The following is a 7,531-nucleotide window of genomic DNA, read 5'->3' as shown; positions in this document are numbered from 1 at the left end:
AGCCCTAATTTCCTCTAGTGTTAACAGCACAATGGGTGTTGTACTAATAATTTTGTCTGATCACTGGGCAGTGACAGGGTATAATGAATTATTGACACCTATATTATGTTGAGCAAATTAAGACCACAATTAGATTTCTGAAATTCAAGCTGCTAAGAAGAGAGTGATAAGTGAGGATATTTTAACATGACGTGCCTTTCAGTTGTCAATCCCCTCATGAGCTTCCCCAAATGCTCTTTGATGAAATACGAAGGAAGTCTCTGTTTGTGTGAGGTCACAGACTTTAAAGTAATACTTTAAAAGATAAATACCATATAGCACTGATGTTATGCACTCAGTGGCCACTTTATTAGGTACAGTACACCTGTACACCTGCTCATTGATGAAAATTTCTAATCAACCAATCACTTGGCAGCAACTCAATGTATTAAAGCATGCAGACGTGGTCAGGAGGTTCAGGGTTGTTCAGATCGAACATCAGAATGGGGAAGAAATGTGATCTAAGTGACTTTGACTGTGAAATGATTGTTGGTGCCAGTAGGAGTGGTCTATGAATCGCAGAAGCTGCTGATCTCCTGGGATATTTATGCACAACAGTCTCTAGGGTTTAGATAGAATGGTGTGAAAAACCATTGAAAAAAAATCCAGTGAGTGGAGGTTCTGTGGGTGAAAATGCCTTTTTAATGAGAGAAGTCAAAGGAGAATGGCCAGACTGGTTCAATCTGACAGGAAGGCGACAGTAACTCAAATAACCACACACTACAACAGTGGTGTGCAGAAGAGTGTTTCAAAATACACAACACGTGAAGTGCATAGGCCACAACAGCAGAAGACCACAAACCACACACTAGGTATGGAAAGTACCTAACAAAGTGGCAACTGATTGTAGAGTGTGAAGGGCTTTAAGTGGAGGACAAACTCCAGTAGAGGCCAGTTGTATTAAACTACCCGTTTCTGCTCTGTGAAACTCTAGAGAGAAGAATGCTGTGGCAACAGTGTGAAACATTGAAGGACAAGAGATGTGTTTGTTGTCAAGGACTGAGGCAGTGTATTTCTGACGTCTATGAAATAATTAGAGAGAGCATGAACTATCTTATCAAAACATTCTATAGTCAACTGCCATCCCCTTCCCTCTCTTCCTCTGTCTCCACCCCGTCTATCCTCAGGATGAAGCTTTTCATTCCAGAACTATTGAGAAGTCTTCCTTCAAAGAAAGGGACTTCCCTTCCTCCATCATCAATGCTGCCCTCACTCACATTCCTTCCATTTTGCGCTTGCCTCCCCTCGCTCTCTGCTCCTGCCACCCCACCAGGGATAGGGTCCTCTTGTCCGCATCTACCACCCCATTAGCTTCTGCATCCAATACATAATTCTACATAAGAACATAACAAGATAAAAATTAGGAGCTGGAGTTGGCCATCTGGTCCATCGAGCCTACTCCACTATTCAATAAGATCATGGCTGATCTCCACCTATCTGCATTATCCCCATAGCTCTCAATTCCCCTAACTTTCTCTGTAACTTCCACTGTCTCCAGTGGGATTCCACCACCAGGTACATCTTTCACCTCCCCCCCACTTTAAATTTTTCGCAGAGATTACTCCCTACACGTCTGCCTTATCCACTTGTCCCTCTCTACTGATCTCCCTCTTGGTGGTTATCCTTGCAAGTGGAACAAGTACCACACCTGCCCCTACACCTCTTCCATCACTACCATTCAGGGCCCCAAACAGTCCTTCCTCCAGGTGAGGGGACACTTCACCTGTGAGTCTGTTTGGGTCATCTACTCTATCCAATGTTCCTGGTGTGGCCTCCTGTATATCAATCAGACCTGACGTTGATTTGGAGACTACTTCACCAAGCACCTACTGCTTCATATGCCAGAGAAAGCAGGATCTCCCAGTAACCACCCATTTCGATTCTACTTCCCATTCCCATTCCGACATGTCAGTCCATGGCTTCCTCTGCTGCTGTGATAAGGCCACACTCAGGTTGGAGGAGCAATGCCTTATATTCTGTCTGGTAGCCTCCAACCTGATGACATGACCATCTGGTAATTACCTCCATCCTTCACCATTCCCCATTCCTGTTTCCCTCTCTCACCGTATCTCCTTATCTGCCTATAATCTCCCCTGTTGCTCCTCCTCTTTCTCTTTCTTCCATGATCTTCTCTCCTCTCCTATCAGATTCACCCTGCTCTAGCCCTGTATCTCTTTCACCAATCACTTTCCCAGCTCTTTTCTTTACTTCATCCCTCTCCCTCTCCTGGTTTCGCCTATCACCTACCACCTAGTATTTCTCTCTCTTCTATTCCCCACCTCCTTCTTCTCAGCTTTTTTCACCAGTCTAGATGAAGGGTCTCAGCGTGAAACGTTGACTGCTTGCTCTTTTCCCACAAGCTGCCTGGCCTGCTGAGCGTTCTGTATGTGTTGCAACAGCAAAACAAGCTCCTTTCCTCCCACCCACCCACGCAGATAGTCCTCCACCCCAGGACAGGCAGTTTGTCCTCTGGCAGACTGGTGGACAACAGGCCTCCAGCTTTCCCAGTGGACTTCAGACTTGTGACTCAGTCACTGGAATATTTGAACAAAATATTTGACCAGATCCCATTGTTCTCAGAACTTGGTTCTTCTCCAGACCTGTATGAGCAGATAATCAAACAAAGGATTACAGCAACGAAGAGCTCAGGCGCGCTAATCAGAAGTTATGAGAGCAAAGGTCAGTTGTGTGGGAATGCTTTCTCACTTACATCCATTCTCAACTATTTCACCTCTCCTTGCTCGTGTCCTGCCAATCAAACTAATGCTTAGCCTGAACATCTGGGGCCATGGTGGTTAAAATCATAAAGCACAGGCTGAATGGGATGAGAGTGAATGCTCCTGCCTTTGATTGTTCCTCAGCTGCATCCTCACCAATGTTGTATTCAGTCCTGTTCAATCCCTTGGCACTCCCAGCTGAGAGGCGAGTGCTTACTATTGCAGTTCCACCTCTGTACTCCCCAAAGGTTTTCTTTTCCTTTCGACCAGATATTGGTTCTGACAGGCACCTGAGTACCTTAGTTCCACAGCTTTCCTGGTCAACCGTGCTAAATGCAGAATGTAGTGGTGGCTTCTGAAATTCCATTGTATTGACATCACGGCAATGTACTTTAAGGGGCAAGTGCCTCAGCTCAGGTTTACTAAAGGGTGAATTTCCAGACATAAGTGTTTTCCCATCTCCCAGCTGTTAAGCCCAGAGGTGTAAAGTTTGAGTGCAACGCCTGGCACTGGGCTGAGCTTTCTTGCCTGCAGTGTGACCAGTTGTTCATTCCCCGTTAGGAATTTGCCTGATTTCCACATCTTCCTCTCCTCATTGCACTTCCTAATTTGAAGCTTAAGTACTCCAGTGCTCTCCATGGCCATCCACAGCATTCCAGCATCATGTGCACAACACCTGATGGTCCACAGTTCACAGTAACAACAGAAATATTTGATGGGATGGTGGGTTGGGGAAAGAATTGCACATCTGTCAGAGAACTCTCCATGACTTCCACTAACTCCATACCAATCCAGTAACAACAACAAGCCAATAACATAGAGCTTGTCACTGAAAATATGTAGAAGCATGCTGATGTGCTATTCACAGTTTTGGTTTCCTTACCCAAAAGGATATACTTTGCAAAGAGGGATTGCTGCAAGAACTCACTCGACTAGTTGCTGAGATGAGAGAGACTGAGTTTGCTCCAGAGCTCAGAAGAATGAGAAGTAACTTCACTGAAACTTAGCGAATTCTGACGGGGTTAACAGGGACTATGCTTCCTCCATCTGAGAAACCTGGAACCAAAGGACAAGGTGCCAGTAAATAGGCACCTTTTCCAACTGAGGCGAGCGTGACAAATCTTTGGAATTCACTAACCTGGATGCTTGCCAATTTCTTTTAATATTCAGATTGGCAAGCCCTTTGTTTAGAAAGAGTGACTCTGGGTTCCAAACAACCCAATCAGGGTTAGCATCAACTTTTCACCTAACCTGCCCTCTGTCTGTTGTAACTATATAGTTTTTTTACTAGAGTAGATCAGACCTTTACACAATATTTCAGGTGGGGCCTCATCAAGGCTCTGTAATAATTGCAGTACAAAGACTTTGATCTTGTTTTCAAATCCTCTTGCAGGAAAACCCAAATGCCTTTTGCTATTTGAAACTGTTAGCTGGATCTGCATGATAGCTTGCTTTGATGTGTTTAGCAGTACAGCTATTTGCCTATGAAACTCAAAATCTTTTAAACTCTCACCACTTTAAAACATATTCTGTTGTTCCATATTTTTCTGAACCCAAGTGGTGGGTCTCACTATTTTACTCACGTTATTCCATTTGACAGATCCTCGTCCTTTCACTTCACCTGTCAAATGTCCCCTTAAACTTCTCCGCATCGTCTTTGCAATCCACACCACCTTCTAGAGCTCATGTCACCAGCAAATAGGGAAAAATTATACTGGGTCTCCTCATCCAGACTACTAAACTTGATTGTCAACAGCTGGATTCCAGTTCCAATCCCTATAGCACTCCACAGACTACAACATTGCAATATGAAAATTACCTGCTTATTTCTGTTCTCTGCTTTCTATCCGTAAAATCAATTCTCAGTCCATACCAGTATATTACTCCCAATCTCAAGTGCTCTTATTTTCTTTAATATTGTTATGAATAATGCTAGCTACAACCCAAAAATGTCAAACTTGATTTCCCATCCTTAAATCTATTCTGACTTTCTCAATCCTAGTTTATTTAGGTGCAGTGCAAAAAATCTTTACCATTTTATCTACCATTTCCTCACTGCCAGTGTCAGTCTATCTGGTTCCCCATTTCCTTTCTCTTCCCTTTTTAAGTATAATGGTGTTATGCATCCTTTTCCAGTCTGTGGGAACTACTCCAAATTTTGCAAGGTGACAACCGGACATCCACTATCTTCATAATCACCTCTTTCTCGACTTGTAGAAGTCCTGGGGAGTTATTGACTTATTTTAATTTCTCCTCTATTAATTTGATACCAGTATTAATTACTTTCAGCTCTTTGTTCATTCTAAACACCTACACCTCTACTTACTCAGCAGGCAAAAGAAATGTTACTTGTTGCCTTCAACACTGATTCACCATAGAAAGCACCTTGAGTGGATGCATAGCAGCTTGGTATGGCAACTGCTCTGCACGTGACTGCAAGAAACTACAGAGAGTTAATGACACAGTTCACCACATCACAGGAACCAGTCTGTTCTCTATAGACTTTGTCTATAATTCTTGCTGCCTCAGTAAAGCAGCCAACGTAATCAAAGGTACCACTCACCCTGGATATTCTCTCTTCTCCCCTCTCCCCCTCCCATCAGGTGGAAGATGCAAAAGCCTGCAAACACGTACCAACAGGCACAAGGGCAGCGTTCATCCCAATGCTATCAGACCCTGAAACTGGTCTGTTGACCTATAAGATAGACTCTTCGCCTTACGATCTTCCTGGTTATAATCTCACGCTTCATCAGTTACCTACACTACACTTTCTTGTCGCTTTTACACTTCATTCTGCATTGACATTTTTTACATTATTCTAGTAATGATTTGATATGAATAAACAATAAGCAACACAAGCTTTTCACTGTTATCTTGGTCCATGTGACAATAATAAACCAATAATAATCATAGCTTTTTTCCACTATTTGCAAGAAAGTTTCTGTGAATTCTTCCCTCAAGCCAGATGTTGAAAATTTGTTTAATGTCTTACCCATTTCCAGTGTCCAATGTAACTTCTCCTTAGTCTGTATGGGATTCATTTGAACTTTTCCTAACTTTTTCTTTCTTACAGATTATTTTTATGATTGCTATTAAGCAGTAAGCTGCTTAGCATTGACAAAATGGTATATATTTAATTGTGATCCCCAGTATTTACAAACTGGAGCCTGCGCTCCGATGTTGTACTGAACCCTGAAATCAAACAGCCTAATTGAAAGGCGGTTTAACTCCTCTCAAGGTACAATTGTTACCAGCATATATTCAGCAAGAGTGATAATTGACCAGAATGTGTTTTTGAATATACAGAGTGAATCACTAATACCCTGTCTAAAACACTGTTCATCTGTTTTTTTTTCAAATGGTGCTGTATTAACAATTGATTCAAAAACAAGATTCTCAAGATTCAAGATAATTTATTATTTGTACTTTGAAAAATATGGTAAAATTTGTCATTTGTGTCAACAACCAACACACTCGAGGGTGTGCAGGGGACAGGGGTGGGGGGGCAAATGTTACCGCAGATTCCACCACCAACATAGCATGCCCACAGTACTCAGCAGAACGACACAGAACAAAACAGCAAAGCAAGGACCATTTCACTGTCACTTGCACATACACAGTCCTCTAACCCCAAGGCAACCTACCACCTTATCCCTTATGATAATTTCCATATCAAATTGCAATGTTCACGTGTTTTTACTGAAAAGCAATGCTGCAAAATATTAGCAGAAAGAATATGCAAATACTCTCGCCACTTTGAAGCATTAACCAGAGTGGAACCAGTGCAAAGTGCAATCGAGATAATGGAACCTGATAACCAGATTTTTACTCATTGTTTTGTTGTTTGTGAAGCCACTAACAGAATCAGAACCCCACAAATTGAAACATTGGCCAAAATAACTTTTAGAAATACGAGGATGCTTTAAATCCTGAAGCACACAATAACATGGGGCCCACACATTGCCTATGGGACTACGTTCTCCTCAAAACGACTTCTGACACCTGCTAACACCTTTAGGGAGTCGGCTCCCAAAGTCATACACCCATGGAGGTCAAGTGGCTGCAACGCACAATTATAGCTGGCATGGGGGAGATGGGCAGAGGGATCCACAATCTGTTTAAATAGAAGTTGGAGTCATGTGCAGAAGACAGAAAGACGAAGGATATTCTGTGTACCAAATGAGCCAGGAACCTAGTAGGTTCGCAAATCAAAAAGCCTTGTAGAAAGTGACAAGGATTTTCATCTCCAAGAGCAAGAAACTCTAAAGAGTGAATCAACTTTAAGAAGTTACTGGATATGTCAGAGTGAGCTCCAGGCCGATGCAAATACTGTTCTTCCCTGTCGTTGCTTTTCCAAACGAACTCTACACCAAGTGTTGGAGGCAGATCCAACAACGGTGATTAGAAGGCACTTGGGGAGATGTAGGGTAAGCATTGGTGACTTGGAGGATGAATGAACGATCGTTAGTAAGCAAGTGGCTGAGACTTTGAACAAATATTTGTATAGGTCTACACTGCAGAAAATGTGGAAAAACCTCACAATAACAATGAGAAATCTAAGAGCAAAATGGAGAGAAGAACCTAAATCAGGAAGAATAGAAAGTCAGGATTTTATTTCAATAGAGAGAGACCATAGGATGACGCTGTACCAAAGGACATAGGTGTCCACATATATGAAATAAAATAAATTAGCATGCGGGTATAGCAAGTAATTAAAAAGGAAAGTGAAATACTCCCCTCTATTACAAAGTGAATGCAAGTGACTCTGGGAGGTT

This window comes from Hypanus sabinus, chromosome 4 (assembly GCF_030144855.1).
Source record: "Hypanus sabinus isolate sHypSab1 chromosome 4, sHypSab1.hap1, whole genome shotgun sequence".
In the NCBI taxonomy this organism is placed as follows: domain Eukaryota; kingdom Metazoa; phylum Chordata; class Chondrichthyes; order Myliobatiformes; family Dasyatidae; genus Hypanus; species Hypanus sabinus.
The sequence above is the reverse complement of the archived record's forward strand: the minus strand, read 5'-3'. Positions refer to the sequence as shown.